The 23,879-nt window shown below is 51.5% G+C and overlaps 1 protein-coding gene and 1 non-coding gene across 4 annotated transcripts in view; both read right to left on the bottom strand.

The window, feature by feature from the left end:
• NTMT1 (N-terminal Xaa-Pro-Lys N-methyltransferase 1) overlaps positions 1-23,879 on the bottom strand; it is a 147,857-nt gene that overhangs the window by 82,426 nt on the left and 41,552 nt on the right. The window lies entirely within an intron of this gene.
• On the bottom strand, positions 5,667-5,759 carry TRNAR-UCU. The gene is made up of 2 exons: positions 5,723-5,759; positions 5,667-5,702 (listed from the first exon to the last, which is right to left on the bottom strand). It is a non-coding gene; the product is annotated as a tRNA-Arg (tRNA).

Below are 23,879 nucleotides of genomic sequence, written 5' to 3'. Positions count from 1 at the left end.
CTGGACGGGACCTTGAGAGGTCACCTATCCAAGCTCCTGCGCTGAGGCAGGACCAGGTGCACCTAGATCACCCCTGACTGGTGTTAAAAACTCCTAATGAGGGGGATTCCACAGCCATCCTTGGAAACCTAGTCCAGAGCTTAACTACCCTTCTCCTAATATCTAACCTACATCTCCCATGCTGCAAATTAAGCCCATTACTTCATGTCCTGCCTTTAATGGCTATAGAGAGCAATTGATCACTACACTTTTTGTAACACCCCTTAATATAGTTGAAGATTGTCCTGGGGTCCCCCCCCCAACCTTGACTAAACATGCCCCGTTTCTTTAACCTCTCCTCATAGATCAGGTTTTCTAAACCGTTTAGCATTTTTGTTGCTCTCCTCTGGACTTGCTCCAATTTGTCCACATCTTTCCCAACGTGCAGCACCCAGAACTGGATGCAGTGCTCCAGCTGAGCCCTCCGTACTGCCACCTAGAGTGGGGCAGTTCTCTCTCGTGTCATACACACAACACTCGGGTAAATCCACCCCAGAAAGAGATTTGCTTGTTGTTGTATGTGATCAACATTACGTCAGCAGGCACATGCCGGGCTTGCGGTTGGGCACCGAGCACCAAAAGACACTGCACGACCACTGTGGTCCATGCAGGGTGGGCTTGGAGGAGGGAAGTGCTGCCGGGAGATGAGCGTGCTGGAGCGTGAGTGCTATCCCATCAGTCTGGGAATGGATGTCAAACTATTCACAAGTGTTTATTCCCTTTAACCAAAGGCTGTGTCAAGACGACGACCTGCAGCAGTCACGTGTGTCTGAAGGGGAGGCAGCAAATAGACTCTCTGAATCTTTGCTACTGTCTTAGCTTGTCATATCCTCACTGCAGTCAGAAAGGTAAAACACCAATGGCCCGACGCCAGTATCAGGTCCCACCCAGAAGCAAGCTATGGGAACTCCAGGCTTATTTGGAAGAGCAGGCAGGGATCTGAGTGGAATCCCAGGTACTGGGAACCACAGATGAGTAGTCAATAGGCCTAGGGTAACCCCCTATGTGTCAAGGAGCTGAAGAATAACGATACGAAAAAGACAGGGCAAAGTTTATTTCTCAGGGACAGTGCCCTACAATGGCACATCATCATATGCCCTGTGTACGAGCACTGCTTGGGAATATACTTTGTTTGTCCGATAGGGTCATGGGACATTGGGCACCAAACCAGGAACGTCTCTTGAAATACAGGATGGGTGGCCATCCCAATTAAGCTGGGGGTGCCCAATATTTGTGGTGACGAGGTCCTCATTGGCCATGTGGCAGGGTGTTACAGCCACCTCAAACATGCAGCTACACGGTCCTCAGTGTTTCTAACTAAGATAAATACACCTGGTGCTAAGATTTGCCTGGACCTACAGAACCTGCTAGTCATTTGAATTCACCAGATATAAACCCCTGCAGCTGATCAGCTTTGTGCAGGATTTGCTGTTTTTCTGGGCACCCTGCCATTGGGGTGAAGGTCCCTAGATGGCTCTATCTCCTCCCACAGTCTTATTCCAATAGCAATACCAGGTGGGAACATCTGGTCTGAAGGAAGAGAGAATAACCCAGCCCCGGTGGGAGCTGGCAGAGTGGAGAGCTTAATGGCCAGGTCTTGTGCACCGAGTGCTGGCTCTGCCTGCCGCAAATGATGGACTTGGCAGCTTTTGGACAACCGTGCCAAGAAACAAAGTGTGCTCAGGCCCAAGTCAGGGGAGTCAGGTGGTGGAGGATAAAGAGTGAAAATTGAGCCGGCAAAGAAAGAGTTAAATCCCGTCCAAAAGAGAGAGCCTGACCCACTCACTCTTGTCCTCCCACAGAGTGAACCAGCGTCTCCACACAGGTTTGGGAGTGAAGAACGTGAAGCAAAGGGTGGAGGAAAGAGAGCGAGAGAGCGCACAAGAGGACAAAAAGAAGGGAACACAGGAGAGACAGACAGAGGGGGCAGGGCAAGAGACACTGCTGCAGTCTCTCCTCTGCCTATCTGAGAGGCAGATAGAGGGGTGCAAAAAAAAAAAAAAAAGACAACGAGAGAGCGAGAGCGAGAGAGAGCGACCAAGGAAACATGCGAGAAAGAAGGAGACCAACCAAGGGAGCATGTGTGAAAGTCACAGCGAGAGAAGGGGCCTCTTTGATTCCGTGTGCCTCATACCAGACACTGTCTAGACTGCAGCAATTATTGTCAGCTCAGAACAGCCAGGCATTGCCATTGCAGCTGAAAGGGAGCTTAACAAAGAGAGAAAAAAACGGAAGAAAAAAATACCCTGCCAGCAGAGAGCTAGTCTCCTTCCAGCGCCAGGGTCTCTCTCAGCCGCCCTCCGCCTCCCCCAGCCCTCCAGGCAAATACCAGCACAACTTACCCCATGGAGCGGGCAAGCAAAAACCGCAGTAGAGCATACGCAGAAGAGCTTGCAGCCCAGCCAAAGTGATTGTTGGGCTGGGCTGAAAAGGGGGGTGGGCCCTGTCCAGGAGTGTGGGATAAAGCCCCATTTGCCAGGGTAGCGTTCAGCCACTTCCCTGTAATTCCCCCTGGCCAGCCCCAGAGGCGGGTGAACCAGCTGGAGCAGTGGTGATACTGGAGGCGGTGGAGGAGGGGACTCTCCAAAGAACGGCTGATGCCGACGTACTGTGTTGGGCACAGGGCAGGGCGAGAGCAGGGGAGGTTCGGCACCAGGGCCACCTGAGAACAAGGCCCAGGTCAGCTTCTTCCCAGCAACAAGCCCGATGGTCTGGCCAAACTCAGCCCTGGTGTCCTTATGGCAACCTGAGGCTCCACACAACCCATCAGGGAGACAAAGAACAGCGACACTGGGCACAGCTGTGGTCTTTCATCTGAGGGCCTCACAGCACTCTTGGTAGCTTTAACCCCTGTTTACAGATGGGAAAACTGAGGCCACATAAGGAATAAGTGACAGAGTCAGGAAGACACACAATCCAGGGTATATGGTGCCCAGTCCCCTGCCCCTATAACTAGACACTGTAACAGACTCTTTCCCCCGCATACCAGGTACCTCATCCCTAGTTGCAGCACCACTGTCAGCCCCAGGCAAGATCTAGGATTTCACACTGAGGGACACAGCTAGTCAGCCCCAGAACCTCTCTCCCCTCCTTGACCCAGAGGTCAAGTTTCCCCTGTGTGCAGCCTCCTTCCCCTGCAGCCTCCGCCTTGAGCTCTGGATGGAAGGGGCCAGCCTGTCTGTAAAGTACCAGCCACCCAGAGAAGGGGAGGAATAAGACTGCCCAAGGGAAGCCATGAGGAGTGAGGGCAGGAGAGAGAGAGGGCAAAAGGGGCAAGGATAAAGGGGAAAGGAGAGAGTTGTTAAGAAAGAAGAGAATGGAGGAAAAGAGTAGGAGAGGACAGACCCCATCTCTTCACTCCTCCTTACCTCTTCTCCCTGCTTCCTTCCAACCTGCATCCAACCTCCCCTTTCTCTTCCCTGTCCTCCTTTCCACCCTTAGTTTGTCTCAGAAGAGTTTTCAGACCTTCCCCTTTCAGGGCTTCTGCCCTGAGGGCCTTTCCTCGGCTCTGCTCTCCATAGGTCTGGAATGTGCAAGGCCCCAGGGAGGGATTTAAAGCAAAGAGCAGGCTGAGAGTCACAGGAAGGACACCCCTCTATCAGAAATGGCCATAGAACTCCCAGTCTAGCTGTCCTGGTGGGAACCAAGTGCCAGCACCTCGGAGAGAGGATGGCCATCAAAAAAGATTTTTGCAGTGCAGTCCTTACTGCATTGATGTAACCATGGGGGCTTCCCACTGGAGTTTGACTGTCCGTAGACGCAAGTGACCCAGATGGATGCAAAACATGATCGCTACCACTGGCTCTGCAAGCAGCTACCAGTAGCTTCAGTAATTCTGTGAAGCGCGGTGGGGAAGAGAATACGACAAAGGGGCAGAAAGGGGCCTCCCCGAACATGATGTAGAAGCATTTGGGGGACCATCAGGCAGGTGCCCTACAAGCTGAAGCAATTGGTGCGATGGAGGGAGGGGCCATCCCGGAGGGTGCACCCTTTCCTATGACCTTGAAACAGGCTTGCACGTCCATTAGGAATTCAGATCCCAGCGAGTCATGATGAGCAGTTGGGAAATGAAGCAGGGACTGCTGAGATAAGGGGAGGAGACGGAGAACAGGATGAAATGGCTCTGAGCGTCACATGGGGACAGGGTATCGGCAGCTCCCTAGTGCAGTCCTAAAAGGGAATTCGTCTTCCCCTCCGAGCAGCTGGGCTGGTTACCAAAAAGTGAACTCACTCTGATAAGAGTGTCAGACTGGCTGAGAAGGGGAGACACCGGACAGCTGGGGAACACGCTAGTGAGGATGTCGCTGTCCTGTTCTGAATTTCCTAGTGTTCTTTGCTGGAGGTAAAGCAGCTACAGGAGGCTCTGGCACCCAATGGAAATTCTCCCCTGCCTACCTGCTGAATCTGCCTACAGGAGAGGGATACAGCCACGCTGCTGCCCAACCACTCATATCGTAAAGCAGGAAGTGGCCAAACTGGGGGTGCAGCCTCGTTTCACTCTACAGGGCCTATGTGAGCCGGCTCTTAGGGGCTTCTCCCCCACCCCCTGCTGTTCAGTGATGGGCCCCCCTCCATTGATGACCCCCTGCCCCGGTGCTCTTCCTCTTGCTCTTTCTTTATCCTCTTCGCACTGATCATTTTGGGGACATTTTAAAGAGCTGGTGTCACTCACTGCGCTCCAGTGAGGTGAAAGTGACTCAGAATCCAATATAGGTCCCGCTTACAGCGGGTAAAAATCGTTTGTTCCAAACGTGTTTTCCTATGAAAACTGGCTTTTGGATCAAAATGAAAATGTCCATTTTTGACCAAAAGAATTCTGGGTTTCTGTCAAAAAGTTGTGGGTTCCCCCCCCCACCCCAGAATGAAAATATTTCAGACACACAATAGATTCCCCTCCCCCATTTCCAGCAAAACTTTTCATGGGAACAAAACTCCATTTCTGGACCAGTTCTGTCCGTGGCCAATGTAACACTCGCTTGGGCAGAGGGCCACACCTGTGGAAGGCATTGTCCCCGAGAACTGCGCAAACATGGGAATATTTCTTTGGAACAAATGAACTGCTGTGATGGGTCAGGCCAGTGCCCCCATCAAATCCAGCATCCTGGCTCTGATCGCGACCAATACAGAGGAAGGTGCAAACAACCCATAATGGATTCTGAAGAATAATCTGCCCAACGAGGAAATATCTCCTTAATCCTAGGGAGTTTGTGGCTGGTTTATGCCCTTAAACTTGAAAGTTTATGGCCTGGGTAAATTTTTGTCCTGGTAAGCTTAACTTCCTTCACCGTTGGAGATAATACTTGTTTCTAGCCCAAGCAGAGACCCAAGGTGTAACTCAATGGGGCGGGGGGAGCCCTCATCTTGAGACACTCCCAAAAACGTCTCCAGATTAGCCGCACATTGCTCCTTACTGCAGGCTGCTCTCCACTTAAACCTGCATCTTACTCACTGACTCAACAGATCACTTTCATAGAAACATGGGACTGGAAGGGAGCTCGAGAGGTCATCTAGTCCAGTCCCCTGCACTCGAGGCAGGGCTAAGATTATCTAGACCATCTTTGACAGGTGTTTGTCCAACCTGCTCTTAAAAATCCCCAATGATGAAGATTCCACAACCTCCCAAAATATGACTCTGGTGGGACTTGAGCCCACAACCTTTGAATGGCCTCATCTGTCGTTGATCTAGAAGTCCAATGCACTCTCCATTGCGCCACAGAGCCTATTGGAGTGTGCTGAGCGCTGCAACGTAAAACCTGGAAGTGCTAGGATTCCCATTCCCAGCAGCCCTGGAGCACTTGGACAACGGCAACCTACTGCCGGCTTAACCTCTTGAGGGATTTGCCTCATATACTTCAAGTACCTTAGCCAGATTTCCATCTCATGGGCCACAGGTTAGACCACAGCTGGAACAGTGACCTGACTTTCCCCGGAACGACTCCAGACTCCAAACGTAAATGACTCCGGGGTCACCTCTTGGTCATTCAGGTGCAAAGTGATCAAGACAACAAGCAGGGAGGTGGGGCGGAACGCTGAGCCAGCCTGCAGCACAAGTGGCTTGCTTGGGGGCCCCAACACAGACTCAGCAACTTATGGGGCAGCTCAGTGGGACCAGGGAGAATGAGTCAGTTCCCAGCCCGATGTCCCCCCCTGGGCAGCTGGAAGTCTTGTAAATAGGTCAGGTCTGGAAGAGCAGCTCAGGAAACCTTAGTGAATATAGGGTTTTCTGATGAAGGGAAGAGATGTTTGAGGGGAGCCAGGGCTTGTAGCATTTGAATCTGATGTTACAAGTTGGATGGACAATGAACTGGCAGGTGTTTGTGGCTTTCTAAATTTAGGGCCTGATTGAAGCCCACTGAAGTCAACAGGAATATTTTCATTCCCTTCACTGGGCTTTGCATCAGGCCCTACCTACCCAGATGTGACTCTCTGGGGCGGGCAAATCCATCAGCTGTTTAGTACAGCTGGTAACTCATCTCTCAGGGGCTCGTGGTCTGGCAAACGTGAAGTTGTGGTCCCCTAGGGACACACCCCATGAGCCTGCAGCCTCCATGATGGTCGTCCATGCATCGTGAGAAGTTCAGGCTAGAAGACTTTACATCTAGAACCAAATACAGCTGCCCTTCTATCCCAGCTGGTGGGAATGGATGGTTCCTTACAAAGATGGAATGGCTGGCACGTCTGGCACCCTTCTTCCTTCTAGTCAGTACAAAGAAACTCCCTACTTCCACCACTGTGAGATATCCATTCTGCTGCACCATGTCCTTTCCCTGAGGACATAAGCACTGGCTTCCAGGGCACATTTGGGAGGGGGCTGGTGGCATGCAGTGCACAGGACTGGAATAGCATGAGATCACATGTGGCGTAAAGGGACCTTCCAAGTCCCAAAAGGGAGAGGGAAGAGGCTTTGCTTTAGCCCAATTATCAGCAGGTGTTTTGCATGAAATGGGGCCTGGGCCTCCAAACACAGGTCCCATTGGCTTTCAGAAAGCAGCTGCTCCCTGGGAAAGGCTTTCCCAAGTGAGAGGGATACAAAAGACATGCGCTTTCAGAGTCCAGAGCCAGCTTCTTGTTGGTGGAGTTGTGCCCTGCCCCGCCCCATCTCCTCTCCAAGGTCGGTCTGGACAGAAGGTACAACATTCTGGGGATAGAGAACCTACTGAAGTCTCTTTTGGTCCATCAGGGAATCTGTGTCCCAGTCCCATCCAGAGCCGGAGAGCAGCGATTCTCCCACTGCACGAAGGGGACCACGGGGCATTTCCCACCAGATCTGCTGGGGCACTTGCTGCTCTCTGCCCACCATCAGGGAGCCAAGCGTTTGCCAGGCCAGGGAAGTGCCCCTGGTTAGCAGGGCAGGGCAGGCAGCTCTAGCATGTGTCTCCAGCAGAACTGCACCTACCATGCTCAGCTCTCTCCTTCCAAAGTTGCCTTCTCGCCTTCCCCGAAGCTTCTTCAACCCCAACAACTTGTTTGTCAGTCCTCCAGCTAGCGCCCCCTCTCCCCCCCCCCCGCCTCGCTTCTTCCTGGGTTAAAAATAATCAAGTTTCTGGGAAGCAGTAATTCCTGCCGAGCCTCCCTCCCTGCACTTCAGAGCCCCTGAGAATATCACTCTGCAGTTCTCAACCTCAGCCCCTCCTCTCTCCTCCCTCCCTCCCCCCCCACTGTGATCTGACTAATATGCCAGGGCTCTGTTTGCCAGCTCAGCTGGAAAGGAATTTAACCACTTGAGGGCCAGGAGAGAGGGAAAGCAAAGACCTTCCCACGAGTGGGAGAGAGAGGGAGTGGAGTAACCTCTCCCCGCCCGCCACCCCCAATTCCCTAACATCAAAAAGTCTCCTGTCTCTCTTCCAGCGGAGACTCTAGCTGCCTGTAGGGCCGAGAGTGGACAGCGCTCACACAGAGCCATATGGATTCCATGGGCTCGCCTGCCTGTGGCGGGGTGCATGAATTCTTCTTCCCCAGAAGTCTCCCCTCTGCCCTGGTGATGGGCTGTGTCTCCATCTGTACCACCCAGCAAATACAGAAACCCTACAGAGCCACAAAAGCATCCAGGCACCTCCATTAGGAAGCAGGGGAAAGAAACCTAGAGCCCAGGCAGGCACCTCGGTTGATGAGATTTCAAATCACCTTGGCAGAGGCTGGGAGGTCGTGGAGAGCAGAGTTCCCTAGCTATGGCCCAGTTGTCATCAGGGCCCTGCAGATTCTTGTCTGGTGGCTGCACCAGGATCTATCTATATATTTTTAATACCAGGCTGTAGGGGACCAGGCTGTTGGGCCCACAGGAGGGTCACTCCCTTACAAAGGAGGCCATAGCTTTAAAAAGGCTGGAGAACCACAGGCTCAGAGAACATGGCTAAAACCTACTGCAGTGCGGTGCTGGCAGGAGACAGCACAGGAATGCCTTCTGAGTCACTGGCAAATTAGCAGTCTCCTCAAGCACAGTGGGTAAGAAGCAACGAGCACATAGCATGTCAAGGCTGGGTAAAACCACCAGGGGACATGGGAGGGGAACGCCTCTCCCTCTCATTCCCAGTCATTGGGCCCAACTGTCTATCCAAGCAGGTAGTTATATGGCCCCCCACTATTGGAGCATCTGAGCACCTCACTACTGGATTTATCCTCACAACAGCCCTGTGAGATAGTGACATATCTCCCCAGTTTAAAGCTGGGGCCTGAGGCACAGAGTAGATCAAGTGACTTCACTGAGGTCACCCAAGATGATCTGTGGCAGAGCCAGGAACTGAACCCAAATCAGCATTCCAGTTCAGTGCCTTAACCACTAGCCCATCCTTGCGCCAAGCTTTGGCAAAACTCGCACTGAAACTGATGGCAGATTTGCCCAAAAAAGGACTGCGAGGGTCAGGCTCATTATGTCCAGCCCGCAGCACCTACTGGACAATTTTATCGTGCTGTGACGTCCTTTGCATTTCACTTCTTTGCATCCCAACCCACAGGATCTGATTGAGTTGACCTTACTGCCATCATGACAACTTGCCAACATACACCAGGCAGACATGGGAGTATGTGGTGACCATATTTGTACACTGGCCAGGGAACTGGGGGAGCAGTGTGTGGTGCAAACTGCAAATTTCTCTCTCTCAAAGCCAGAGGCAGGAGCAGTAAAGTAGGGTATGGAAGATGAAAAGGAACAAAGCAGATGTCCACAGGGGCATAGGAGTGGTCCTTCCAAGAGAGTATTCTTTACCTCCTAGGGTGCTCCAAGTAGCAAGTTGGTGGATATGCAACACTGGGCTAGAAGCTGTGTGAGATCACATGGAACACTGCTTCACACTCAACCTAGGGAACTCACCATTACATGGCATCATGGGGCTCAGGGTTTTCTCTCTTTACAGGACTCAAGAGCAACTCAACTACAAACTCAACCTGGGATTTTTGACTCAGTCTGGTCTCTTTTCCCCTCTGACAATCTCACCAGGTTCTTCAGTCCAAATTTGGCCCTCAGTGACACCTCTGCAACCTCACCATCTTCAGGTGATGCACCTAGTGACATCTGTGCAACCCCATTGCCTCACATGGGTTTGCACAGGTGTAAGTGGATGGGAATTGAGCAAATGATCCTGTTGATGATTCACCTGAAAAAACAGACTCCGGCATGCTCCCTCTGAAATCTTATCAGCACAAGGAAACTTACTGGTTGCTGACAATGAACATGACATAGACAAAGGCAAAGCATGCTCAGCACTGTTTCAGCAAGTGTGTCAGCTTCTGAAATGGGGCAGAATGCAGTTTGACTTGTGCTGGCTAGAGCGTCTGTTCTGGATAAAGTGTGCATCGATGACACAGTGTGAAAGCAAGGGTGGAGGGATCAGTGGTTCGATCTGGTGCGGCAAATGTACTGTAGGGGTTGATAGTATGTGATTTATTGTTTGAATTGCTGTAGCACCTAGAAGCCAGTCCTAGCCCAGGACCTCTCTGCCCTAAGTGAAATATACAACACAGAACAAAAGGACAGCCCCTGCCCAAAAGAGCAAAAAACAAGAGACAACAGATGTCTGCAGGCCCATGGGGGAGTGCAAGGAAACAATGAGACGATTCCTAATACCAAGCGACTTTCCAAACACCCAGGCTGCTAGGTGGGAGCTCCACCCAACCCCGTTATCACCTATTATTATTTAACATTTATTCTGCATTAACGTCTAGAAGCCAGGCAAGCCAGGGCCCTATTGTGCTCGGTGCTGTACAAGCACACCGTAAAGGACAGCCCCTGACAGTGTTGTATCCCACCCCCTGTAGTCTTCCCACTCTCATCTCCAGCCCTTCTTCCTTGCAGGTGCCCAATGTCTGAATCCCCCTTCCCTGACCCAGTCTGCCAAGTCTCCCTCTTCAAACGTCTCCTTCCAAGATGCCTGCATCCCCCCGTGCTCCCACAGCAGAGAACACAAACCAGAGCATTACAAATAAAGCCAACCAACCAAACAGCATTACCCGAACATGATCCACACGAAACTTCCCCACTGAATTCCTTTGCTTCTAGTTTCATCTTATTCCCTGCCCGGCGTCTAAGAAGAAGGATGGTCCAGGGCTGCCCAGAGGATTCAGGGGGCCTGGGGCAAAGCAATTTCGGGGGCTCCTTCCATAAAAAAAAGTTGCAATACTATAGAATAGTATATTCTCATGGGGGCCCCTGCAGGGCCTGGGGCAAAATGCCCCACTTGCCCCTCCTTCTGGGAGTCCTGGGATGGTCTGGTGGTTAACGCACTGGACTGGGACTCAGGAGAGCTGGGTTCAGTTTCTGCCTCTGCTGCTGGCTTCCTGTGTGACCTGAGGCAAGTCACTCAGGTCCTGATCTGAAGTGAACAGAATGACTCCGGTAGGCTTTGGAACAAGCCCTTGGTCTGTCTATGCTGCAGTTTTCCCATCTGTAAAATGGGGCTGAACCATCCCTACCTCACAGGAGTGTTGGGGATAAATGTACTAGTGTGCGTGAGCTGCTCAGGTACTAAGATGATGGGAGGCCATGTGAGAACCTAGACAATTGGTATCTCACCTACTGGCAATGTTCAGGGCATGGCCCTTGTGTTCACTCCTACTTACAAAGTACCTACCACGCTACAAACACCATCATAAGGCATCTCGTTTAAAGCACCCCCAAAAAGAGAGGGGATGAATACAGGGAGATCTACAAACAAGTTCTCTTTAAAGCAAATGTCTTACTGGAAAGCATTTGCTCTGCGATCCCAAGTTTCCAAGGGACTCATGAATCTCTCCTAAAGCTTAACCATCAGGCCTTTGATTACTAAAGCAAAAACCTCGCACCCAAAGCTGCCTGGCAGCCAAGAGAGGCATTGGGAAATGCTAGGCAATGGGATGAGACATGACTGCGATGGGAGACGGATGTGACTAAAGGATGATGCCGATGCCACGGGCCGATGCCACAATGAATCCGACTCTGCTTTTGGCAGTGACAGACGCAGGGGCAGGGCTTGCGAAATCCAGAGACCTGGAACTTCATGGGAACTCAGTGTTCATTCAGTGGAGTTCACCCTGCCAGGCAGACTGAATGTAAAGGCTCTAGGACTATATATGAAACTTGGTACAGACAGTGGTGGGTCTGCCAGTGGAAGGCACCTGGCACTTTGCCACACTCAGCCAAACTATAATCATTGTCACATCCACTTCCTTCCGTCCTGATTCTACACGCCGCTCGCCGCGTTCACAGGTGGGGGCAGCTTCACATGCCAGAAGGGGAACCCACCGTCCCAGGAAGACCTCACTGAACAGTCAAGCAGCCACAGCAGAGGAGAGAGAGGCACTTTCAAACATGTCCAGAATTAATGAGCACACAGGTAGCTTAGGAGGCTGATAGAGCCTTGGCTAAAACTGGGACTGAGAATCACTAGTGCTTGGAACATGCACAGCCCAGAACGGGTGTGCGGGTACGTGCGTACAAAAGGAGGCACACCAATTTCTTATACACCAACCTAAGCAACCAATGACATGCAATCAGGTGATTTGAGCGTGACCACACTAAACATTGGGTGAACATTAGGTATTAACATTACAAGGCAGCCATGGACAATCACATTTTCATTTCAAAACCTAGAATATTGTAGCATCATTTTGGACCAATTAACTCCCAGTTGAGAGTCTGTCATTGCTATCCATGTTAGGGTTTCAGTGGTATTGGGGTCCTGTTTCACCACAAGTGGGTAATAATATGAGGATGATTCTGTGTTTCTAAAACTAAACTGGCTCTTTGCTAAGAAAACTATTTACAGAAATGCTGTAACTGTAGCTAGCATTCCAGCCATGGGCACACAGACTGACTCCCTGGTGCCTCCTTCAAACTCTGTAGCTTGTGCTCCTCCTGCCAAGTTCCATGCAAGTTGCTACTGAGCCCATCACTGAAGTATCCGACCATTTACCAGGCTAACAGAGGAGCACTGCGAGGTTCCTAACAGGCTTTTCTAGATAGCTGGTTTTAAGAGCTGGTTGATTTTTTTTTAATTATTCTAAACTCCCCCACCCTTTTTTTTAAGCTAACATTTTTCCATGCAAGAACCGGTATTTTTCTGACTTTTCATCAGAAAACAAACAAAGTCAAAAAGCTTTTAAAAAATAAAATAAAATTGTTCCTCCTCCCGGGGTTTTGGTTATTTCCTCCTTCCTTTCCCTTTGTTCCTGCTCTGTGCCCACTTTTTCAGTGGCAAAACAGAAAAAAAAAAGGTTAAAAAAGAGGGGAGGGGAAAACAGGAAGAAATAAAAACAAAACTAAATACCTACCAAAACTAAATTTCCATCCAAAAATGAGAAAATTTCCAAGTTTTTCACAAAACATGTAACTTTTCAAAACAGCTGCACTGGTTTTGTCTAGACACCCAGCGGCCTTATGCTGCAACTTCCTCCCCATTTTTGAGCTCTATCTCCACCCGGGGTTCAAGTCCCATTTTCCACGTGTCCCACGGCCACTGTAGCAGCTACTGGCTTGTGTCTCCCTCGCCCCTGCAGGACACAGGCCCCCCAGCATACCACTGCTCTATAGCACAGTGGAGGCCCCACCAAAGCTGCTTCGGAAATAGCACCGGCTCAGTGGAAGAAATACATGCTCTGTGGAGAGACCCAAACCTACAAGGAAACTCAGAGCCTCTCTATTAAATGGAGAGGTTCAGGGGACACACTGCCAGTGACACTAGAAGGCAAAATGCATTAGCAACATGGTAGATCCTCAGTTGATGTAAACTGGCATAGCGTCATTGATTTCAGTGGTACTATGCCAATCTACACTAGCTTAGGATCTGGCCTTGGCCGACCTATGTAAATGCAGGGTCACAACCCATCACTTAAATGACAAAACAAATGTAGCCCTTTTTACTCCTGCAGTGCTAACCCAGCTCAGGGAGAGGGAGATGGATTCTTCTCCACCTTGCGCGGCACCGACAGATTTGTTTACTAAGTTCCATTCAATTACGGCATCATTACAAGCAATGGAGGTTGCGGTAGTGTCACTAAAGGGCACAATGTGGTTTGCCCAAGCGGTACTTACTGTCCCAAAAGGGGCATGTCTGGACAGGATGATGGTAATGGCCATCAGCCAACCCTTGCTGGGCACCATTGGGACAACTTGCAAAGGCGCCTAGGCTACAGCTGTTATCTCAGCCCAGCAAGTGCCACTGCTCAGCAAACTTCCCCATAGCGCGCTTGCTTGGCAACACTAGAATATACGCAGCCCGAACACCTCCAGGCACCACTGATCACAGGGTACAGCTCCTCCTCCACCTCTGCACCTTGTTTCTGGCCTCTTAATAGAGCCCAGATGAGCGTGGGATGGAGAGATGGAGACTGAGCTCAGAGACCCAGATATGGATAGTGACAAAACATGACGACTTCCCAAGTGCTTTAGAACATTCACCAAACAGAATTTTCTTTCGACAGCAAATGCACCAGCGTTACACTTAAAATATTCCTTGCCCTTTCTCTGCTCCCCACCCCCTTGCTCCTCCCTGGAGGCCTTTACGAGGGCAAAGCAATGTTCTGCCAAACCTAACGCAGCTGCCATGCTCCGCAGCCATGCCATGTGCCAAACTGGAGGTTGACAGCTCTTTCCCAGTGACGGTGGACTGGGAGCTGGCACACACACCCCTGCAATCAGGAGCACAGACAATCATGCCCACCTCGTAGCTGTGAGGGAGATGCTCCGGTTATGGAGCAGGGGTGTTGGAAGGAGGGTGTAGGTCTGCAGAATAATTGGCTTTCCATAGAAGGGACTGCATGACTTGAGGAGAAGGAGCGACAGTGCAGGCCGCTTCCCTGTGGGTTCTGCACCAATTTCTTTGATGTTCTATCATGATCAACCCTTATTAGGCCATATCTTAAGAAGGCTTCACCTCCCCCAAGCCTTGTTCTTGTTTCTGCCCTCTCTCTTGCCTGTGACTATCTGTGGCTGTAGAACCTTCCTGATACCAGAGGAGGCTAGTGGTGGATCTTGGTAAACCACAGTAATAATGTTGTGCACAGCTGTAGCACCCTCCAGCCAAAGATTTCACAGACACAAGGTGGGTGAGGCAATATCTTTTATTGGATCAACTTCCGTTGATGAGAGCAACAAGCTTTCGAGCCATGCAGAGTTCTTCTTCAGGTCTGGGAAAGGCACTCCCAGCGCCACAGCAAAACGCAAGGTGGAACAGATTGTTTAGCATAAGTAGTTAGCACATATTATAAGGGACCATTCAAGGCAGGGTAGCCTATTAATACCTTTGCAGCCATAGGACAAAAAGAGGGGGGTTAGTGGGTTACAGAATAAATCCATAAATCCAGTGTCTCTGTTCAGTCCATGATTTTTAGTGTCTAGCAGAGTTTAAGCTCCCAGGCTCGTCTTTTGAAAGCGTTGTGCAGGTTTCTTTTGAGGATGAAGATTGATAGGTCAGATATAGAGTGATCGCTTTGTGAAGAGTGTTCACCCACAGGTGATAGGGTGTTTTTGTCTTTTATCATTGCCCTATGGGAGTTCATTCGAAAGCGCAGTGATTATCTGGTTTCACCCACATAGTTATTCCTGGGACTTTTAGTGGACTGGATGAGGTACACCACATGTTGTGATAGGCATGTGTAGGATCCAGGGATCTTGAAAGGTGTGTTGTGGAGGGTGTCAATCATTGTAGCAATGGAGAGATGTCTGCAGGTTTTGCACCTGTTATTCTGGCAGGATCTGGTGCTGCTTTGAGTTGGTGTGTCCTGGTGTGTGGGGAGCTTGCGTCTGATGATAGCTTGGAGAGGATGGGGGGTTGTGTGAAGGCCAGAAGTGGGGGTTCAGGAAAGATTTCTTTCAGGATGGTGTCCCCATCGAGTATGGGTGGGGTGGTAGGTGAGAGCTAGGGGTGTGCAGTTGGAGGTTTTATTTCTGTACTGAAGCAAGTTCTCTCAGGGTATTTGGGTGGCCTGTTCCATGATGATGCTTCTCTGGTGGAGTGTCTTGTTTGGTAAAGGAGGTTTTAAGTGTATTAAGGGGTATATCCTGGACTTTTGCCTCGGAGCATATTCTGTGGTATCGGAGTGCCTGGCTGTAGATAAACACATTTCTTGGTTTGGGGTGGTCACTGGATCTATGAAGGTAGGTGTGGTGATCCGGGGGGTTTCTTGTATATAGTTGTCTGTAGGATTCCACTGCTGAAGCTGACTGTGGTGTCCAGGAAGTTGAGGTTAGTGTGGCAGTGTTCCAGAGAGAGTTTAATGGACAGGTGGTGGTTGTTGAAGTTGTGGTATAAATCTATGAGGGGGTTTAACCCGTCTGTCCAGAAGATGATAATCTCATTGATGTATCTCAGGTGTATCACTGGTTTCCAAGATGGGGAAAACTGAAGAGACAAGGAGATAAAGCAAATTGCCCGTGGCCACACAGTGAGTCTGGGGCAGAACCAGGAACAGAACCAAGGCCTCCTAGTCTTGGGTTTTAAATACAGTGGTGTCCTCCTCCTAAAAATGGAGGTGTGGCAGAGAGATGGGGCTTCCTCCCCTCCAACTCTAATCTCCTCTCCCTGCTGCTATGCCACCTTTTTCAAATACATCAAGAGGACTGGTGGCAGGGGCCCCATCTTCCCACAAACAGGAGCCCAGAGAGGCCCTGCCTTTGGGTCTCCAAGCTCCCTCATTCAAGTGTTTGTTCTTCCCATGAGCAAATGACAGAGCTGCCCTAACACACCTGGCACGGAGCCCCACAGACATGGGGACCAAGTGATGAGCAATCAGGTGAGCTCCAGCTGCAGACGGCTATGCTTTTCTGCTTCTCGCTGCCAGTTGGGGAGATGACATTGCTCAGGTCAGGAAGCCACAGGCACAAATTAGGAGGAAAGAAACCCCCCGGGCTGTATGGGAAGTAAGGATGCAAGATCTCAGACCTTCCCTGGGCATGAAGGTAAGGCAGGTCCATAGCCTAGCAAACAGGGCATCACTCAAGAACGTTGCAGTTCCCTGAGGACGAACAGAACAAAAGGCGTCTTTCTTCACTGTAGGTCCAGAGCTTTCCAGGAGCCTGCAATAGGCACTTACATGGGGGCTCCATGGGACCGACACTGACAGTCTCAGGGACTCGGCGGCCCACCAGCACAGCTGCTGACAACCAAGGACAATGGTCACTTTTCACAGGAACCACCTGAAAGATTCTGGACCCAACTCTATCTGATGGAAGCTCTCAAAGGCACAGGATGAAGAACCTTTGTTCTCCTTCCCTTGCCCAGAATCGTCGCCGTCTCCTGAGGTGTTCAGTCTTCCTCTGGCTCTCCTCACAGCTCCACAACGGAACCCCAGCCTTTGCCCTCTGGGCTGAAGGGGGGGAATTTAACTTCCATGTTCCATCCAGTCTTGGCCTCGGTTAGGTTTCTCCATTAACAGACCTGACCTCTGATCCAAACCGACCACCCTCTTGCAAAGGGAGAGAGTAATTAAGCATTCTCCTTGTTCAAAGAATCCTGAGCATCCTTGCCTCAGACTTCTCCAGGCAACCCAAATGTGACCTAGAAAGCCCAGTGACTAGGGGAGACTTAAACCTCTTTATTCCTCTAGTCCTGGTTTATCCCTATAGTGCTACCCCCATCCCTGCCCTGGAGGAACCACCCTCCATGCCATGAAAGAGGATTTCCTCTCCATATTCACTCAATCCTGTCCTGCCCCACACCCACTGACCCACCAACAAGATCCCCCCACCCCTTGGCCTGAAGAGTCCACTCCATACTGGGAGGGAGAGGTGACTTCCTTTTCTGTGTCTGTTCACCCCCAATCATTGCCTTCTACAGTGCGCACAAGCCATCAAAAAGGACTGAGCTGAGAATGCCAAATTCATGACATGAAGGCTGAGGTCCATATTCAGGCCCCTCTGATCTCCATGGCTGCAGGGCAAGACAGATGGGGAAGGTGTCATCTCAGCACCCAGAAAAGCCAAGTTTCTTTAACACTGGTATTGGAGGGAGGTGCTGTAAAGGGAGGCTCAAAGGCACCTTCCATCTCCCAATTCCCCAAAGGCAGGGTCAGTTGACAGTGGGACCCTGCCCTGCAACCTCAGGCCGAGAGGCGAAACACCAGGAAACTCACAATCAAGTTAGAGAAAGAAAAACGGCACGAAGCCATGGCGCTGTGTTGTGGTTCGTTATCTCCGGTTAGACTGGAGATGGTACAGCCGGGTTTCGGGAGAGCAGAAATATCAGCAATTAAAGATATGTCGTGTCAAAAAACCTCTAAACTGATTAAAGTTGAAGGCTCCGTTTTCTTCTTTTCATCAGAGAACCGAATCAAAACCTGCCTGGAAAGACGCGCTCCCCCCGTTCCCAGCGCTCCGAAGGCAGTGCCTGCATCCATCCTGCTGTGTCCCTGCATTTTAATTACCACCTTATTAATATTCATGAGGACAGGCACTCAAGGGGGATTGCAGTCTGTCATTCTCTCCTCTCACTCCCCCCCCCCCATCTCTCTGGGCTGAATCTGAGGGTTTTTTTCCCCTCTCTCTTTCCAAACAGTTGGTATACTGCAGATTCTGTGTGAGTCTCTGTGTGCATATTTAGCTGCATGCTCTCTGTGTCCACGTATGCAGCATGTACGTTTGCATGGGAGATGTGCGTGATCTGCACGCGTCTAATGCATCTGTGTTTGCAGGTCTGATGCCTGTGTGCACAATGGGCCGGTGTGTGATTGTATCTATGTCGTGGGCGCACGCGGTGCATGGGCATAATGCACGCATCTGGTTCACTGGCCACTTGGACAAGTATGCGGGCATGCAAATGTGATTCCCCTACGTGTGTTTACGCCATGCATGCCTGTGTGTGTGTCCAGGTGTGAAGGTACCTGGGAGCAAGCGTGCAAGAAAACCATTGTGCAAGAGTTAGCATCCATGACAGTGAGAAGTGAGTGTGTGAGATGCATGTATGTTCCATGCGTGTGCGAGACGCGTGTGTTCGCATCCTGTGGTGCAACTCTCTAACTACTATATTTTTCTGGACTCAAATACCAACGTGGAATCCTACCGCAAATGAGCGCAAATCAAATGAGCAGTGACCTGACGGGTCACAGGCACTAACCGGCATCTCGGTGCCTGTAAACCCGGGCAGCTCCCAGCTAACGCACCCTCTCCTCTGCTTTATCTTTTCCTTATGTCTGCTGACCCATGGTACCTGGGGACAAGGGGCTCCTGCACCACCCACCATTCCAAACAGGGACCAGTTTGGCAGCAAAGGTCAAACAATCAATGCACGCACCAGAGTGACCTCAAAAGCACTGCTGCAGGCGGGTGCAGGCAATGTGCCCTTGGGAAAGCCACTGTGCCATTGGGCTGATGGGGCCAGCTTGCCAGTAGGGCGGATGACAATGTAACGGGCGGATGACAATGTAGGGCCTGGTTCCAACCTGGTAGGGCGGATGACAATGTAACGGGCCTGGTTCCAACCACGCGCATGGGTGGGAGGCTCTGAAATGCCACGTGCTCTTTTATGTCGAGCTTGCTAGCAGCACATAGCTCCCAGAGCCTGATCTCGGGCAGAAGGAGCTGGCACCAACCAGTTTGCTTAAATCCATAGTATGAGAAGCTGCTTCCTCACCAAGGGTGGGGTATCCTTGGAGACCAGCGCTCCGTGGTTCCAAAGGTCGAGGCCCCTGCTGAACTCTGGGGCCTAGAGGCCGATGCTCCAAGCAACCAGTCTTACTCTGCCACCTCCTACCGGTGTCCCCTGTGCCGCAGTGTCCTTGGCTGAGGCACTGGGCAGTTTGGGGGATCCCTGTGGGAGAGGAATGGTGGCAGGGAGCGCCCCCCCATGGTTGGAGATCGTACTCCTGAACCAGCTGAGTTCTTTTCTAGCTGTAAGAAAGGACCAAGGAGGAAACAGACACACAGACTGTACATTAATGCCATCCTCTGATTCTCTGCTGCTTCTCCTCTCCCGCCTCTGGACGCCACTACAGGCTCCCAGCCAAAGAGATGGCAGCACATTGCAGCATGCCCATGAACTTCCCGGCAGCCACTGTGCCCTGCCCACTGCAGATAGCTAGGGCCCGATTCTTCATCTCCCAGTGCCTTGTGTAGCCGTCTGCACCAGCGGAAGGTGGGTGTAAAGCTAACGAATTGGAGTGGCTGTGTTGCTTTGGGGTACAGGACAAGGAAGAACTGAGCCCCTACCGAAGCAATGGGCCTTCTAATCCTGTGCAACCAGGGTTAATAGCACCAACTCACTCAATGCCCTGCAGGACATCACGCCAAGCAGTGCCAAGTGCCCCGAAGATACCAACCTTCTATCACCACATCCAGCACCCTGGCCGGAGCCAGCCAGTCCAGGAGCACGCCGCTCAGCGTGGGATTGCACTGGACACATGGACCACTCCGTGCTGCCCACACGCAGGGCCAGCTGGGTTACAGCCGGGAGAACTCTGGCCTGTGTTTCCTCGTGCGGCTCGCCAGCGCTACATCTCCCTTTCTCCTCCCCTCCACCACGCACCTGCGAGAGACCTGTCAGGAGACGCTCCAACTCAAAGGCTCCCCAACGCCCCACTTGCTAAGCTCCACAAATATTTGAATTAAGGTCCCCCGGGGAGTCTCAGTCACAGAGTAACTGATTTCTCCTCCTTCATTATATCTCGGTGTAATTTACTGAGGGCCGGGCCGGCAGCGTGTGCCTCCGTTAGAGAGAATTCCCAGCAGGAGCCTCGGAGAGCTCACAAATCAGGCAAAGGGAAGGCATTAGAATATGAAAGGTGACTAGGCTGGCGGCAGGAAGAGGGGCCTCCCCAAGATGCCTCTCTCTCGCCCCAGCAGCCCAGAACAACACGTGCTTTCCGCCCACTGGCTCCAGAGGGTTGGGCTGTTTGACCCTCTGTCCCCTGCTGGTCTGTTTCAGTGCGGCGTTAGCTGGGCACCAGGCTGACTCGTGTCACCTTGGGCAAGCCTCTGTGGGGGACGTCCACCTGGCAACAAAACACCCGCAACTGGCTCAGGCTAGAGCCTGGGCTCTGAGACACCCTCCCTCCCCGCCTCCCCCCCCCATTTTATAGCCCTGCAGCCTGAGACCTGTGAGCTTAAGTCAGCCAACATGGGCCAGCTACGGGTATCTGGTTGCAGTGTAGACAGACCTTATGAGCTACCGCTTCCTCCTCTACAAAACAGGGATGAAAAGCTACTGCTGTGAGATAAGAGTTAGGTATTATTATTAAAAGTTAAACACGTGCTTAAGCACTTTCTGGGGCCTATTAATATGGTCTCGCAATCTATGTTTTTACAGTTGGTCCTTCACTGGAATGCTAGAGCACATTTTTGTATATTTGTTTTGGACAAATACTGAAAAAATTTGAACAGCAACCAATTTAAAACAGAGTAAGGTGAACAAATGATGATTTTAACACCATGTGCTATTAAGCTGTGGAACTCAGTGCAGCAGTATTTTTTTAAAGCAATGAGCTTAGTGAGGTCTTTTAATCCACATGAAACAGACTGACACCCAGTTACACCTGCTACAAAGGTACAATGACATGATGGTTCAAGCAGTAAGCAGATCACTAACTGGGGTCTGGAAGACATTTCCCCACACCCTGTATGATATGGCACAGTTAGGCATAGTACGGTATCTACCTCAGGTCTCTCTAGAGCACTGCCATTAAAATACCTAGACATTATGAGCCTGCATTTTCTAAATCACCTAGTATTGGCCACTGCCAGAGACAAGATACTGGACTTGCTGAACCACCAAGGTTCCTATATTCCAGAAATGCAGCAAACATGGGAGGACATCGTTTTGCTGGATGGAAGCAGAGAGGAAAGTAGGTTTGGAAACATTTCTGCTGAGAGCTGCAGCTTACAGATAACCTACAAACAAGGTTTGAAAAATTGGGGTTGTGCCTTTCTGGCTCTCTGGGACAGATGAAGAAAACCTGAACAGTCTTAGGGTTTTTTTTTTAAATATATTTCCCTTTTGTTTTTTACCTTAGAAATATCAGGAATGTCAAATCTTGCCTTCCCTGGCTTGCTGGAGGTCTTCTGGGGGTTCTGGGAGGATATACATTGTCAGCTTGCACACTTTCACATAAGGGGGTGGGGAGCTGAATCTTTAACAAAGATGAGCTTTCTCCAAAGCATTCATCAGGAGTTGGAGTTAAATAGGCCTCAAGAAAAACAAAAACAAAAACTAGAGCGCTATAAACAGCTGCACCAAAACAGCCTTCCCATCTCCAGCGCTCAACCTTCACCCTCTTGACATCATTTCACTAGCGTCACACAGGCCACTGCCTTCCCGGGGACGCTGGGACACAGAGGATTGAAGTGAAAGTCTCCCACTGGAGCAATGTGAGAGTATGTGTGTGAGTGCGAGAGCACACGTGTATGGCAAGGGCACGTGTGCGTGCACGAGCGAGCGCACCTGGGAGGTGGAGGGAGCGCACTGCGGAGACTTACACACCCTTTGAGCATTGCTCTAGCCCCAGTGTCTCATTAATGGGGATGGGGATGGCCCCAGGGACTCTAGCTACCTATCCTCATGGGCCATGGAAAATACTGGGACCAGCCCACAGAAGGCAGCCTTCCCGGATGGACTTGGAATAGTGGTTGCATTTTTTCACACATGCAGCCCCGGCCACGACCATGCCTCTGAAAACACCCTCCCAAGCGCCCACCTCGCTGCTAAGTACTTGCCGGAGCCTCACCCTGCTTGGGCCGCTCGTCCCTTTTTGTTTGGGGACACAGGCATCCCTGAGGGGGACGCCGCCAGGCAAGGCGCCCATCCATCGGCATCCGACAGCAGTCGCCTTGACAAAGCCAACCTTTGCCAGAGCGATTTCCCGGCGTAAGCCCAGGGGAAGGCGAGGTATCCCCGACACACTTGGGTGGCGCTGGGCCGCTCAGACAGCAGCCACCACAGGCCACACCCAGCAGGGCTGGTCAGCGGGAGCTCTAACAGGTCAGTGCCCATCAGCCATCTGGACACCCAACCTCTCGCCAACCCTGGTCTACTCGCTCTCTCGATCAGCAGCCAGGGATCAAAGTGCCCCGTGGAGCTGGGGGGTTGTGGGCAGGAGGAGAGCAATGGGTGATGGTTCCCACTGAGGAGGGGGAAAGGACTCCAGGGCAGCCTGGAAGGAGGAGGAGGAGCAGGACCGGAGTGGCAGCATTCAGCAGAAAGGGACGTCCTGATGGGGCACGAGGCTGAGCACCGGCCAGGAGCCCCTCCAAGCACTGCTGAAAACCCCGCGCCTCTCGAAGCCCTTTAACTGGAGCTTTAAAAAAATATTCTTGGTCCCCGATGTGGCGAGTGTCGCACTTGATGCCCAGGATGACTCAATCCCCCCCCCCCCCACACAATACCAAAATGCCCTTTGAAACATTTGCTAGAAGCTGGTTCCATCCCCCAAGCCCCTGAACCCCCCCAGCCCCTTGTGTGTATTCTTGTTCTGCTGTAATAATCCACATCCCAGCTGCCTCTCCCCCCCCTTCACCCTCCGCCTCTCTCCTCCCCCCTCCCCCTTTCCATAACTCAAAAGCTTGTCAGGCTGGTTCCAGACTGCTGGCGCCAGGCTTCACTCCAGGAAAAAAATAAAGCAAGAGAGAAAGGCATGTGAGGCAAAACAGCCCCGCCACATGAACACACATCAAACCGGCCCTTTATCTCCCCGGAATGTTCCCTCTCTGCCTCTGCAGTGCTCTGCCCTCCCTCCCTACCCCAGCGCCCCCCAGACACAGCACTCCCCACAGCCAGCATCGCTCTAACCCTAATGCAGCACAGCCGGGCTGGAAACACACACACCCCCCACAGTCGGGCTGGAAACACACACACACACCCCACAGCCGGGCTGGAAACACACACACAGCCGAGCTGAAAGCACACACACACAGCACTCCACGCAGCCAGCCAGAATTGCTCTAACCCTAATGTAGCACAGCTAGGCTGGAAACACACACACACACACACACACACACACACAGAGCACAGCTGGGCTGAAAACACACACGCAGAGCACAGCCGGGCTGGAAACACACACACACACACACCCCCGAGCTGGAAACACACACACAGAGCACAGCCAGGCTGGAAACGGAAACACACACACACACACACACACACACAGAGCACAGCCGAGCTGAAAACACACACACAGAGCACTCCACGTAGCCAGCCAGAATTGCTCTAACCCTCATGTAGCACAGCCATGCTGGAAACACACACACACACACACACACGCAGCACAGCTGGGCTGGAAACACACACACAGCCAGCCAAAATTGCTCTAGCACTAATGTAGCACAACCGGGATGGAAAACACACACACACACACACCACAGCTGGGCTGGTAAACACAAACACAGCATAGCCAGACTGGAAATACACAGACAAACAGACACTCAGCACTCCACGCAGCCAGCCAGAATT

The sequence above is a fragment of the Mauremys mutica genome, chromosome 18 (genome assembly GCF_020497125.1).
Source record: "Mauremys mutica isolate MM-2020 ecotype Southern chromosome 18, ASM2049712v1, whole genome shotgun sequence".
Classification (NCBI taxonomy): Eukaryota; Metazoa; Chordata; order Testudines; family Geoemydidae; genus Mauremys; species Mauremys mutica.
The sequence above is the reverse complement of the archived record's forward strand: the minus strand, read 5'-3'. Positions and strand labels throughout refer to the sequence as shown.